General features: G+C 37.8%; 1 protein-coding gene across 7 annotated transcripts in view; it reads left to right on the top strand.

Annotated features, from left to right (window-relative positions):
* Positions 1 to 14191, top strand: part of NIPBL (NIPBL cohesin loading factor) — a 156197-nt gene that overhangs the window by 11728 nt on the left and 130278 nt on the right. The gene's annotated exons all lie outside the window — the stretch shown is intronic.

Here is a 14191-nt window from a genome sequence, read left to right on the forward strand (position 1 = left end):
TTCCCTCTGGTTCTGTTCTAGTACAATGTAAAGTTTAATCATGTTATTTACAGAAATAGATCATTTATTTTTACTGTGGAAAATATTAAAATGTTTGAGGAATTGCAATAAAAATGGTATGCTTTAAAACCTGTTTTGTCTGCAGTTCTCTAAATATCATTACATGAATAAGCCATCATAATACCGGAAGGTAAACATACTCAGTTTTCACATCACACTGTAATCTTAGCCTGCAACCTGGAAAAAGAATAATGAAAGCTGTTTACTTAGTGCCATGTTAAATGATTATATTCAATTAGTAGACTTCAGAATAGGAATTCTCTCTTTTTTTCTGCAGATGTTTTTGTTTATTCCTAACAAATCTTTTTCTAGTCTGAAAGAAGACATAATGTCATGGGATTGAACAAGTTCTTAATCACATGTTGATAATTAGCCAGTGGAGTTCAGCTCTGTAGATGGACTTGTGAGGATTCAACGTAACTTGTTAGGTCGTGATAATTTGATGTTATCGAATGCTCAGCTACAGTGAATGTTCAGTTGTGTATATGTAGCCTGTGGCAATTACATGTAACTTGATTTAATTTAACCCTGTTTCATTGCTGGCTAAGGAAGGTTGAATTAGTTTGCATTTTTCATGGGCTAAGTGTGTACGCATAATTATTGAAAGTCAGCTGATGTACAGTAACTTGAGAGACTGGGCTAATGAACTTGCCTTAATGTGGCTGACACTCCATGTAACCCTGTGTGAACTTTGGGGAGGACAGCGTTTGTCTGAAACAAAGCTGTTGAAGGACTCCCAGCTGCACCTATAGGTGTGAATTTGCACAAGTGTTTTGTGAAGGATTGTAAAAATGGGTGAAATATCTCATTGTAAAATAGACTTACTTTGGAATCCTGTCAGAAGATTCCAGAAAGGTTGTTATAGAGATAACACGTTGGGCGCCAAAAAGAACTGTCGTGGTTTAAACCCAGTCAGGTAACTTGTTCACTCACTCCCAGTGAGTGGTGCCGAGCTGACAACAATCAAGGTCCGTGTCCGTCTCCCCCCCCCCCCCTGCACCGGGGCTCTCCCCTTCCCCGCTCCCGGGGGAACGGGGAGGAGGATCGAGAGAGTGCAACTCCTACGGGTTGAGACAAGAACAGTCCAGCAACAAATCACCACCGCTACTATCAGCTAAAACAATGATAAGGGAAAATAACAAGAGAAGAGAATACGATACCACCGGCCAAGAAAGCGAGTTCCACCCGGAAGCCCCTGTCCTTCCGGGTAACTCCCAGTTACCCCCCACCCCGGGCATGACGTGCTGTGGTATGGAATACCTCCCCGGCTAGCCCGGGTCAGGCGCCCCGTCTCTGCTTCCTCACAGCCTCCCCTCCTCCCTGGCAGAGCATGAGCCTCACAGAGTCCTTGGTCAGGGTAAACATCACTTAGCAACAACCAAAAACATCGGCTTCACCAACACTGTTCTCAAACTAGAAGTCAAAACACAGCACTGCACCAGTTAACACAAAGGAAAAAACATGACTGCTACTGCTGAACCCGGGACAGCAGATAAAAAAGTTTCAAAAAGAACAGAAAAACTTACATGCTTATGCAGTTTTGTAATGAAAACCAAGCAAAATTAGAAGATAAATGTACCTTAGATTCAAAGGTGACCCTATAGAAACAGCAGTAGTTACCAAACACATTAAATTTGCTGTACAGAACTTAGAGTTTTTATTAGTAAAATAACATTTTCTTTGACAGAAATAATTTAGTTTCTTGTGCATGATTATGATGAACAAATATTCTGTAAATCAAGTTACGTACAAGTTCGTTAATTGGGTTGTGTGTCAAATAATTAAAGTTATACTTCTATGAATGGATAGACTTCAGTGGGTTTGCACAGGTATAATTGCTTGAAATTGTTAGATATCAACATACTTGCTTCCTGAAATAAGTTAGAATTTCAAGTGGACTTTAAATATCTTAGTCCCTAAATATTAGGGTATGCAAATACAGTAAAATATATATTCAGTGAACTCAGTTATTATAGTAGTAAACAGCCTTGGTGCACACAAGACTATTTTAAACAAGTATTTTTGTTTTTTTCTTTAATATAGAATAATTTTGTATATTAGATTTACCCCTTTGAGATTAACAGTAGCTTTAATGGTTCTGTTGTAGTTACTTTGTATAGTTCTGTGGTTAATTTGGGTTTTGTCGTAATCATAGAGTGGTTAGGGTTGAAAAGGACCTCAAGATCATCTAGTTCCAACTCCCCTGCCATGAGCAGGGATTCCTCTAGACCATGTTGTCCAAGGCCCTGTCCAGCCTGGCCTTGACCCCTGCCAAGTACGGAGCATTCACAACTTCCTTGGGCAGCCTGTTCCAGTGCCTCAGCACCTTCACATTAAAGAATTTCTTCCTTATATCTAACCTGAACTTTACCTGTTTTTAGTTTAAATCTGTTCCTCCTTGTCCTAGCGCTACAGTCCCTAACGAAAGACCCTCTCCCTCATTCTTTTAGGCCCCCTTCAGACACTGGAAGGCTGCTATGAGGTTTCCAAGCAGCTTCTCTTCTCTAGGCTGAACAGCCCCAACTTTCTCAGCCTGTCTTCAAACGGGAGGCGCTCCAGTCCCCTTATCATCCTTGTGGCCCTCCTCTGGAGTTTCTCCAAGAGCTCCATGTCCTTCTTATTTTGAGAATCATTGTTAAGCACTTTATAAGTCTTCGTAAATTAAATATGTTTGTATCTGGGGGGATGGAAGGCAGATGGGTAGCCTGTGGCCTGGAGTGCTACTTGCTAAGATGTGGTGGTAAGCTCCCACTTGCTGTGATTTCTTTGCCATAACTTTCTGAACTCTGAACATAATGCAATAAATTCAACATTCGTGTAGTTTACTAACATATTCATCAGTGGTGTGTTAATGTACATGTTAATTAGGTTCAGAACTTGAAAGATTTTTTTATAATTACCTGTGTAAAAGGCTTATATATAATCGGGTAGTAAATCAGATTCGTGTCCACTGAAAAGCACAGAGTCATGTGTGAAAATTTTCCTTAACATTTTTTGGCAATAAGAAATATTTACTTGACAGGCAGTGTCCTAGAAGACCTAGGAAAGGATGTTTGGCGTGAGTAAACATTAGGGATAATTAGCAGTGGGGGGAGTTCCTTGTAACAGGAATCTAGAAGACACAAATGTGACTGAATATTGGATTATGGGAGACAGCATTTTAGTACAGAATACTATTGTCAGTGTACATTTTTGTCTCCAATGTAAATATTATCATGTACAAAAGCATGCAGATAATAATGTCAAACGTGGTCTTGGAAGGGCACTTGTGGTTCTGCTAGCTCTAATTTATAGTCTCCCATGGCAACTCTTATAGAGAAAAAAGGATTATGAATTGAGATGTGTTCCTGGATCATATCCCGTAAATTGAATGTGAAGAGTTTGTTTGGGGTTTCTTTTGAGGTAAACAGCCAGTTGACACAGGAACAGTTTTTATTGCTGCTTAGCTGCTGTCCTTTTAGTTCTGTGTTTTATCACGGAGGTTGGTGGATGGTGGTAAGTTAGAAATTACACTACTGGAAAACAGGACAAACTCAGTAGCTTGACAGCCTGGATGAATAGCTAGCAAAGGGCGCTGTCCCTACCTGTGTAAGTACCTGAGTATCCAATGTAAAAAGGAAAGACTGAGACCTAGCTACTCCTTATTGCTACTGTAGCATATATTGATGCACCTTTAAGGTAGTTAAGGTCTGATCCATTTCAGCTGCTTCTGTTTCTGTTCAAATGTCTTGTGAATGGAACTAGAGTGCTAATCATTTTAATGATTTTGTATTGACAGAGTATTCCCATAAAGATGTCTCTTTTGCTAAAGTAATTTCCAGTTTTGGGGAAAAAACAAATTATTTATTCTGCGAAAGCAGAGCTGCAGAGAAATCGGGATATTCTCCAGAATGAGTGTGTGCCTTGTGAAATAATGTTTCACAATAGAAGGATTGAGCTACCTCTCTAAAAAGTGAGTTGCATCTCAGGGAAGACTGCAAAGACCAGTTGCAGTTTTTCCTCAAAGGTACTGCCATACAAATATATATTTATAGCAATGCTGTGGTTTACATCTTACTTTGTACATACTCATTTTCATTCATCATGAATTACGGTAGACAAACAGCTGTAACTGTATTTTTCTTCGAACAGAGTAACCTGAAATAAATAGTACACTTAGTTTGGTTTATTTGTTGTTTAGTTTTTAAGTAATTTAAAGATGCAGTGATGATAATTCAGTTTCATTGGGGGTTTTATGTTTTTTTTTGAACATTGATAGAACTGTTTGTGATAACCTCAAGTGTAACTTGCCTGCATTTTAAAATCATTCCCTTGCTAGGAAAAAGGAATGTTTTGTTGCAAATTGTTGCAGTTCAACAGCTTATGAAAATAAAGTGGTCATCGTGCAACTGTATGAATTCTATAAAAAAATTGAGCATGACTGAGTAATCTAGCTTTCAGTTCAGTTATTAATTTCATTTATCTGCATGGTCAATTGTGTTCATGTTCCTGTAGTATACGGGCCACGGTTCTCCTTTGCTGAGCTACACCTGGGTGCTATCTGAATTCAGTAATAGAAAGCTTTTTATTAAAGCCTCAGAGAAATTTAGGGGTATAATTGGCCACAGTAGTGAGTTTTAGATCCTTAAGAAAAAGATGGTCATCATTTGAAGTGAAGTGCCTGGAGAATAAAGTACACAGAAGATAAGCAGAACATCTGTGGATTGGATACAGGCAGGGATGGAAGGATTCAGTGTGGATTCTGTTGGCATGCTCCTATGGGGACTAATTTTACCTTCGTGAGGTGATTCTTGGGCTTTCTCCATATGCTCATAACACAGTCAATATGGCAGTTCAGTCAGTAATAGAACTGAGTCCCAGGCCTAAGACATGCTTCTCTCATATTTTAATGTATCAATTTAGAGTTTAGAGATGTATTTATAAGACGCATGTGGATTTTTCTTTAATCTCTAAAGTGCTATCTGCAACTTACAGAAATGCAGTTCACAAATGGGAAAATACAGTATTTGCTGGTTTAGTCATTAGGTGATGACCAGCTTTCTCATATTGGAAGCTGTGGCTTATATATATAAATAATGAAAAAAGGCTTGTCTTACATTAATAAATAGAGAAGCAATAGGAGTGCATTTATCCTCTCTGAGACTATACCAGTCACTTGTTTGAAGAAGTAATTTTAAGAGCACTTTTTTATTTTACTATGTAGGTTTTTTTGGCCACGTTTTTTTGTCAACCTCATTATCTTCTTGCTTTTGTAAATGAGAGCTTGTATATCTGACAGAGTATACTTTCTGGAAAGACCATGTAACTGCTTCAGAAAGTGAAGTTGGAAACAGCTTAACTAAAACAAACCAAGGTACTTGTACACTGAGACTTAGATTTTTGCATTTCTTTGATGTTCCTTTAAAAGTGTAATCCTTTTTTGTTACTAAAGGCTAGCTCATCTCTTCCCTCTTCCCACCTGTCCCCCAGTTTTGAAATTTGCTGTTTACTCTCATAAGTCATTGAAGAAGCCATATAATGAAAGACTTCTCTGGAGGTTGGGGGGGAAATAAAAGTATTTCTCATCCTGTTTTATTTCAGAGCATTAACAGAAGGGATTGGTCGGGTAGAGCATGAATGAAGCTGTAAGTCTTTCTCCAGTTTGTGTGTTATGACAGATTAGCAAATGAGAGCTTGGCAAGCGTGTGATATGAACCGGAGGGAAAGGCTTTTGTCCCTTTCTCACCTTGCAAAATATGAACAGAATGATCTTGGCTTGGGTGAGTTGAGTAGGTCTGTGGGAGAAAACTTGATTTCTGAGTGTGTTCTGAGAGGGCATGTTTGTTGATTTGCAATAATTTCATCATTTGTTTTACAGTATTGCAGTGCTTGATTAGCTGTAATTTTATAAATTATTTAGGAATTCTGGTTTTCAAAGTATGTTGCTAAAATAGATCCTGAAAAATGTTTTGGTTGGTTGGAAGATGCTAACAACTTACAGATTTCAGTATAATAGAACAGATAACTCTGCATAGATTTTATTTTTTTTCCCCTCTCAGTACACTTACTTCCTTGGCTTTTGGGGAGATACAGGTTAGCATATATGAAGTTGCCTTATTTGCTTATTTGTATTTAGTTTTAGCGATAATGGGAAGTCGAGTGAACTTCTTCTGTGTCATGTTGTACAGTTTTCGATGACACTGTACTCCAAAGTGAAATGAATACAATGTATGGCATCTCTGATCAAATTCTGGAAAAATGTCAGTAAATATGTTGGAAACAACATAGTGGTATTTGTAGCGGGGGAAAAAAAAATAAAATCAAAGTGTACTAGACCTGCAATTAGAATGTAACTGAAGTGTTTTATTTTAGAAATATTGTGATGGTGTGAAGCTGAAATACACTTTATTTAAAAATAACAGAACTAAGGTATTTAAATGGAAGCATTTTCTAAAGTATGCCCACTTTGACAAATGATGGTGTTGAGTGCAACAGTTTAAACTGAAACATTCTCAGTTTAGTGGACAGCTGACTGGGAGAGAGGATCTGCATAAATGCTTTCTCCCTAGCCATCAGTCGTGATGGGAGTGGGATTTTCACCAGTGTCTCTCCCCTGTTCTTTATGGGGCTATTATGTACTTCCATGAAATCTGAATAATGTTCTTCTGGCTATCAAATAACTTCTCTTTCTGTACATGCATAAGATAGTAGCTGTAAGATCTTTTCCAGTTCTTGCATGTGCTTCTTGCTTTTCTTGTTATTTCTAGATCACAAGCCACTTCAGAGAGCTTTGGACAGTTTTTATCTCATGGATTATTTTAAATTTCTCTAAACAGGCAGATTTACCAAGAGGCTACTGAATACTGAAGATGGCTAGGGCTTTTAAAGGTGGTTCAGTTGTTTGGTGCTAATAAAGATTTTTTTTTCTTTAATGTTCCTTTAGCAAACAATTTCTGTTTACCAGATGTGAATTTAGAAAATAGTAAGACACAGAGGGTTAAGGTGTCTATAGGTTGTCACCTGTTGTCCATAGCCCTGTCTACTGTGGTTTTTTTTGTAAGGTTCATGTTACAGGACAGTTGTTACATGGTTGTACAGCTTCTCATGTTCAAGATTACTACATCTAAGTTTCCTTAAGCTTAAAAAAGTACTGTATACGCAGTAGGCCAGCTGGGGAAATTATGGTAGTCAGTGAAGTATAAGTTTATAGCCAAATTTTCTAATTTCTTGTACTATAAAACTGTAAGTTTAGTTATAAAAGTTTGATAGTGTAGTACTTAGGCTGCATAAAGTCTATTAATACTAGCTTTTGCGGATAATGTAAAATTAATCTTTTCTGAGTATGGGAGTTTATTAGGAATGACCATGCTTAGCACACCCTATGCTAAATTATTGAATTGTTACTCTGTTTAGTCAGTTTGCTTACCTGAAAAATAATACTTTCCCCACAATAGATAGAGCAAGAGTTTTGAAACTTAATAAGATTAAACTAGTTTATTAAAGTCCAGCCACACCTGTAACTACAGCTTTAATTGTCCTAAACTAAAATAGTTGGTAATTTACGTACTGTTACTGGGCAGGTGTTAGTGGCCAGAAATTTTTATTGATAGCATTTATTCTGCTTGTGTTATATTGTCTGAATGTGTGTCTATATATAATACAAAGAAAACTGACGTATAATTTGAAAGACAATTTGAGTGACAGGTAGAAAAAAACAAAAACACAACAAACCCAGCCAAGAATACAAGCAGTAAACTGTGACTCCTAATGAAAGGAGTCCTTCTGGTTCCTAAAAAATAGCCTTTCAGAATATTTGATTATTTCAGTGTGATGTCAGTTGCCTTTCGGTCTCTTTTCTGAAACTATGGAAGATCTATCTCCCTGTGTTGGAAATGACCTTCGCTGTGCATCCTCCCTCCTCCTACCCGTCCGCCTCATAAGAACTGGTTTGTCCACTTGAAAACACTAAACTACTGAGATAGGTAGCACAAGATCAGACCTTAATATTAACAGTAACCACATTACTCTTCTCTGTACTTCAGCGTACCTGTGTAGTATAATTTCTTTACTTAGCTTTAAGAGCAAGTGGGTAAAATGTGGTAAGATTGTGTAGGTGGTATTATTATAAAAGGAAAAAATCCAAAGCTTTGCAACTTTTAAAGTTTCTAGCACCTTATCAGCAGAGATAATTTCTGCACCCTTTGTCTAGTCAGGTATCATAGACAGGTTGTGACTTATGGCTCTTGAAATTGGATGATTGGTATTAAATTGTTCAGAAATGCTTTTTCCACCCACTGCTTGAGAGGTCTTGGTTGCATTGTGGCAGAAATCGTGACAATTAGGTAGCAAGGTTTTTTTTTAAAGTTAACCATTTGAATTGCAATACATTGTTCTGGAGAAATAACATACGAATGTACATTTTTAAACAATGCATTCTTGCAGTCTTTTGGTTAATCTTTGCCTTAACCATATATTGAATTTGACTTTGGACTTGCTATTCACTTAGTAGATCTTAACAAAATCCTGTGTAAGGTTATACTTTAGACAAATTATACCTTGATTTCCAAAACAGTTTGTGATGCTTGACTGAGGAAGTCTCAAAGATTCTCTCATTTTGACTAATTTGCAACACTTGCTTGTAATTTCTCAGACGCACCAGGTGCGAGAACCTGCAGTCCAAAACTGGTAAAAGTGAGAGAAATCTTTCTTAGCTGACTTCAGGAATGAAATTGCTTATCAGAGGGCTTAAAACCACAGACAAGTTTTGTAAATTTAAACTGGGGAGAAGATAATCAGTGAAAAGCTTTTGAGTAAGGAGGGTGTTTCCTTTGGGCATTACCTAACATGGGATCTATTCTTAACTGAACTCTGTTTCTAGTGGAGCTATATCTGATTGTGAATAGTATAAAAACTGACATGGCCTATGATTCTTACTGTTCAGGAAAGAAAACTCAGAGACTAATACTGCAGCTGAAAATGTCATAGTGTTAAAACTTCGAAGTGTATTCAGTAACTGCAAAGTACTAGAAGCAGTTTTTAAAACAGTGTTCTCCCAAGCCATATTTCCTGCTTCTCCGATTTCTACAGTCTTTTTTTCTTAAATCCGTATCAAGTTTACTCCTGCAAAGATCTTCATGTGACCAAGGAATTGCAGAAACCATTCTTTTGCACGGGTATTGAAAAACTTCCAGTGACCTAAGCAAGTTTCTACAGATCAGTAATGCCTCAGCAGCTTCCATCCCATACAGAAGGCTGAAAGTGATGAAATACCAGTGGTACACAGGTGGTCACTTTTTTTTTTTTATATGACTTCTCTTTTCCCTGTGTTGTGTCTTCTTAACAGTACAACAGAAATGCCATGAATGCCTGTATTAGCAAAAAGATTAGTACCTGCATCAAAGTGGGGCCAACTGTTTCCTTTAGCTTTCCTCTCCACTCTATTCAGCTTCACCTCCAACTCCAGATTTTTTTTGTCCTTTCAGATTGCACGTTGTATCAAAATTATCGCTTTGTAATCAAGGGGAAGAAAAGCAAAAAACCCCAAACTATATCAGAAGTTACAGACTTTGAAAGTGCTTGTTCTCCGTTTGATCGTGTGTTTAATTTTGTGACGTTAATTTCCAAAAATGTCGTTGTACAAGCCTTATTCCTTGTTCACAGAATTCAGGCATAAGACTTTTTTGCTAAAGGCTAGAAGTAACTACTTGCAGTTTAATGGGCAAGTGTCTCTCCCACCATGTCTTACATTAATCATGCATCTTTGCGTACCAACTTCTAAAACTCAGGCAGCTTTTTTCTCCTTGACAGGCTAGTGAACAAGTCTGTAGGACCCATAGATTTTCCTAAGAAATATTGCTACTTGAGTGCAGGCTTTACTTGCCTCTTCATAAAAGTGCTGATTGTTTTCTAGTATTATAAATACTAGAAAAATAACTGGTGGTGTTATTTATGAATTGTAAATTATCTTGGCTCCTCAGCAGAAGAAGGATGTGGACCTATTGGAGTGAGTCCAGAGGATGCCACGAAGATGATCAGAGGGCTGGAGCACCTCTGCTATGGAGACAGGCTGAGAGAGTTGGGGGTTGTTCAGCCTGGGGAAGAGAAGGGGAGACCTTCAAGCAGCCTTCCAGTATGTAAAGGGGTCCTGCAAAAAAGCTGGAGAGACTTTGCAGAGCATGTAGTGGTAGGACAGGGTTGGGGCGTAGGTGGGTTTAAACTGAGAGAGGTTTAGGTTAGACCTAAAGCAGTTGGTTTTTACCATGGGAGTGTGGTGAGGCACTAGAACTGTTTGCGCAGAGATGTGAATGTCCTATCCTTGGAAGTATTCACAGGCACTGGTGGGGATCTGAGCAAACTGGTCTAGTGGAAAGTGTGTCTGCCCATGGCATTGGGGTTGGAACTAGATCTTTAAGATTCCTTCTGACTCAAACTATTCTATGATTAAGCTTTTTGAAGAGGGCTACCTGACAGTGTTGAAGGCATTGCCAAATATTCATGTAGTTTCACACAGAAGCTGTTACTGCTTTGAAGGCATGTATACAGCTTGGAGTCAGGCTGTCCACTAAATAGAACTCAAGTCAGAGAAGGGCTTGTCCTTGATATCTGAAATAGGAGCATGTACAAAATGAATCGGTTTTGGTGGAGAGTAAGTCCACTGAATGCAGACAAATTTGAAGTACACTATATATTCACAAGTGCCATCCTCACAATGTCACATAAGGGGCTAACTATCTACATGTAAATAGAAGTTTCAGACCTCAGCACTGAATTGTTCTCAGTGGGTCTATTCGGTAGACCAAAACTTCTTCTAATGAACTGGTAGGGGGTTGTTGGCAGTGTAACATCAGGTGGAGTTTGAATTTGGTTCTCCAGAGACCATCAAGGATAATTCTTGTAAAGTGTAAAAATAGAAATTGTGATAATTTTGCTGACTTCCCAGTCTGCAGTAGTAGTATCTTGGTCCTACTGTTTTTTTGCTATAGAAGTACCAGTGGAAATGGCCAGAGCTTGCCAGTGTTGCTGTGCTTCAGAACTGTAAGGTAAATGTTCATGGATTCTGTAGAAAAACCTGATAGAAATTCTTCAGTGACCTACATCTGTCTGAATAGTGAGTGCTACAGTGATTGTCTTTATTTTGATGTGGATAGATTTTGTGGTTTAACTAAATACCATGTAGCTGTTCGCTCATTACCCACTACCCCCATGAGATGGGGAGCAGGAAAGTGTAAAAACCCATGGGTTGAGATAAGAACAGTTTATATATTAAATATATTTATAATTTATGTAATATAATAATTTATATTTATAATAATTTACAATAATTCATATAATATAATAATAATAGGAAATAGAGGGAGGAATAAGCAAGTGAATAGGGAGGAATAAGCAAGTACAGTTGCTCCCCACCTGCTGACTGATGTCTGGCCCATCCCCAAGGAGCAATCGGCCCCTTCTGGCCAACACCTGGAGTTTATATACTGAGCACGACATTCTGTGGTATGGACCATCTCTTTGGATAGTTCAGGACAGCTGGCTGTGCTCCCTCCCAGCTTCTTGCACTCCTCCTCACTGGCAGGGCATGAGAGACTGGAAAGTTCTTGACCAGGGTAAGTGCTACTTAGCAACAACTAAAACATCGGTGTGTTACCAACATCATTTCCAGACTTACAGCCGAAACACAGCGTGGCATCAACTACTAGGAATTAAAATAACTGTCCCAGCCAAAACCAGTACAGTTGAGTATATGGTGGTATTTTAAATCCATCTTATTTTACATGGTTCTTGCACATGAATTTTGACATAGTGATGCTTATTATAGAATTATCCTGCCAGAGGTACAGATAATGCAAGGATTTTACTAGAATAGCTGAAGGATTTTGTCAGGTGTGTGGGACCAAGTAGGCTGTTTGACAGTGAACTGAACACTGGATTATGGGTGATTGAAGTGTCCAGTTTCCTCATACAGACCAGCTCTTGATAAGAAGGTAGAGACAGGTGAAACAAAAAATTACCTGGTTTAGAGCACCAGATAGTTTTTGTGATACTTGGAGATGAGAAGCCTTTCATTGGAGAGTCATTTGCATCATTGATAGTCAAGTTCCCTTAGCCTTTCTCTGGTTTGTTTTCTTTGTTTGTGTTGGTTAGTTTGTTGTGGTTTTTTGGGGGTTTTTTGTTTGTTTGTTTTGTTTTGGGTTTCTTTGTTGTTTTTTTTTTCTTTATAGCTTTTTAGCCAGAAATATCTGTATAGAATTTAAGAATTTAGAAATATTGGTATACTGGGCTAAAAAAGTCCAGAAAATTTGTGCTTTCAAAGATTATGTCACTTTCTCACCATTGTTTCTACTACTGCTTATATTGATACACTACAGTGTTGGTCTCCTCTCCTGAGGAAGCAAATGGGGCAGGATTAATCCTAGTTTTATTTTGCATTTCTGTAGGAGTAGTTTCTCTTGATCTTCACTAGAAGCAGTAAGGACAGCATGGAAGGAAACCTGCCTAATGAATAGGACTGAGAGAAAAAGAAAGCAATAAGACCTATAATAATTGAATTTGAAGAAAGATTTCTGCAAAATAGTATTTTTGAAGAGTTGCTGGTAGCAACAGTAGTAGGAAAGGAGGCATACTTGGTTTTGCTTTAGTGGCTGAAAATATACAGGCAGAGGCAAAGGGAGATAAAGAAATGATAAGTGCCTTTCTCCTGTTTCTCAATCCAGCTTTTAGTTGCATCAGAAATTTAAAATACAAATTTCTTATTGAGTACTCCCTTTCAGTATCAGATTAGGTCATCTTATTCTTGCCCTCCTGTTTGTTTACTATATTGTCCTTTCTCGTTGAAATGAATAATGAATTGGAGACAGCAAGTGACAGTAAGCAGCTGAAACAGGTCAGCTGTTACATGGAACTTTATCCTGCACTGTATGTCAGCACCTTTACTGCTATTACTCTCACTCAGCATCTCTGATTCTCAGGTTGTCCTGCATTTATTGTCTTGTATGCTAAGTTCTATTTACTGTTCCTGTAAATAGATGTGTTAGAGAAAGTCATGGGACTAACTTTTCTTAATTGATCATGCTACTTCTTGCTCCAGTTTTCCTGTTTATGCACACAATACAGTAAGCCATTTAAATTCATGTATATTGTGAATGATCTAAATTAAAAATAGATGATAACAATGGAGTGATTCAGACTCCTGCTTCTGTCTTTAATCCAGACTTGCAATATGAAACTCATACTTTGTTAAAATTACCATGCTAACACAAAAGTAAATGAAACTGAAAACTTCCTGGTCTAAGAAGCATATGTTTCTAAGGCTAAACTTTCATTGCCAAAGTATGATAGCATAATGTTTTTGTATATTGACAGAGGCGTATTTACACTTTCACTGTGTATCAGGTGCAAAGCTTCAGGAAGTTACAGTCAGTTGCCATAGCTCAGCTGATATACAGCAGTATATATACTGAGATATATAGCTTGGAGAGCTCTAAGCCAGAATATTGACAATACATGGATAGATGAAGTATTGATGATTACAGTTCTTGTACTGAAATATATTAAAACTCATTCAGAGATTCGTCAGGAAGATAATAAAATCCATTCCTGAAATGTAGTCTCCCTGCCCATGGCAGGGGGGTTGGAACTAGGCCATCTTAAGATCCTTTCCAGCTATTCTGTGATTCTAAATAGCAGTTTTCAAAGGTACTGAAGGACTAGTTAGTTCATTACCTCAGCAGTGCAACTGTCTTCTAAACCAAAAGCTGCAGTAACCTTTCAGTCTTATAAAAGAAAGAATAATTTATGGGTACATTAAGTAAGTAAATACAGTTATGTTTACAAGTTTATTTAAATATGGAATACAAGTTGTACCTTGTGTATGACAATCAGCAAGTGTTCTATGAATTGTTAAAAAAGATTTTGGGATAGAGAATGTAAAAGACCTGTGGTGAATCTAGGAAATGAATGCACTTTGTGTATGGAAGACAAAACAAAGCATTTATATCAGTATGAAAGGGGCAAATGGTAGTAGGAGCTGTCCTTACTGACTGTGGAGGAGGTGGAAGGAAGTGTGATGTGAGACCAAGTCTGTGATATGTAACATCAAGTGGAAAAAAATTATGCAAAGTTTTGCAGCTGTAACATTGTGGGGTAGAGATGA

The sequence above is a fragment of the Pezoporus wallicus genome, unplaced genomic scaffold, assembly GCF_028554395.1.
Source record: "Pezoporus wallicus isolate ANWC-B61680 ecotype Strahan unplaced genomic scaffold, APGP_CSIRO_Pwel_v1 scaffold_8004, whole genome shotgun sequence".
NCBI lineage: Eukaryota > Metazoa > Chordata > Aves > Psittaciformes > Psittacidae > Pezoporus > Pezoporus wallicus.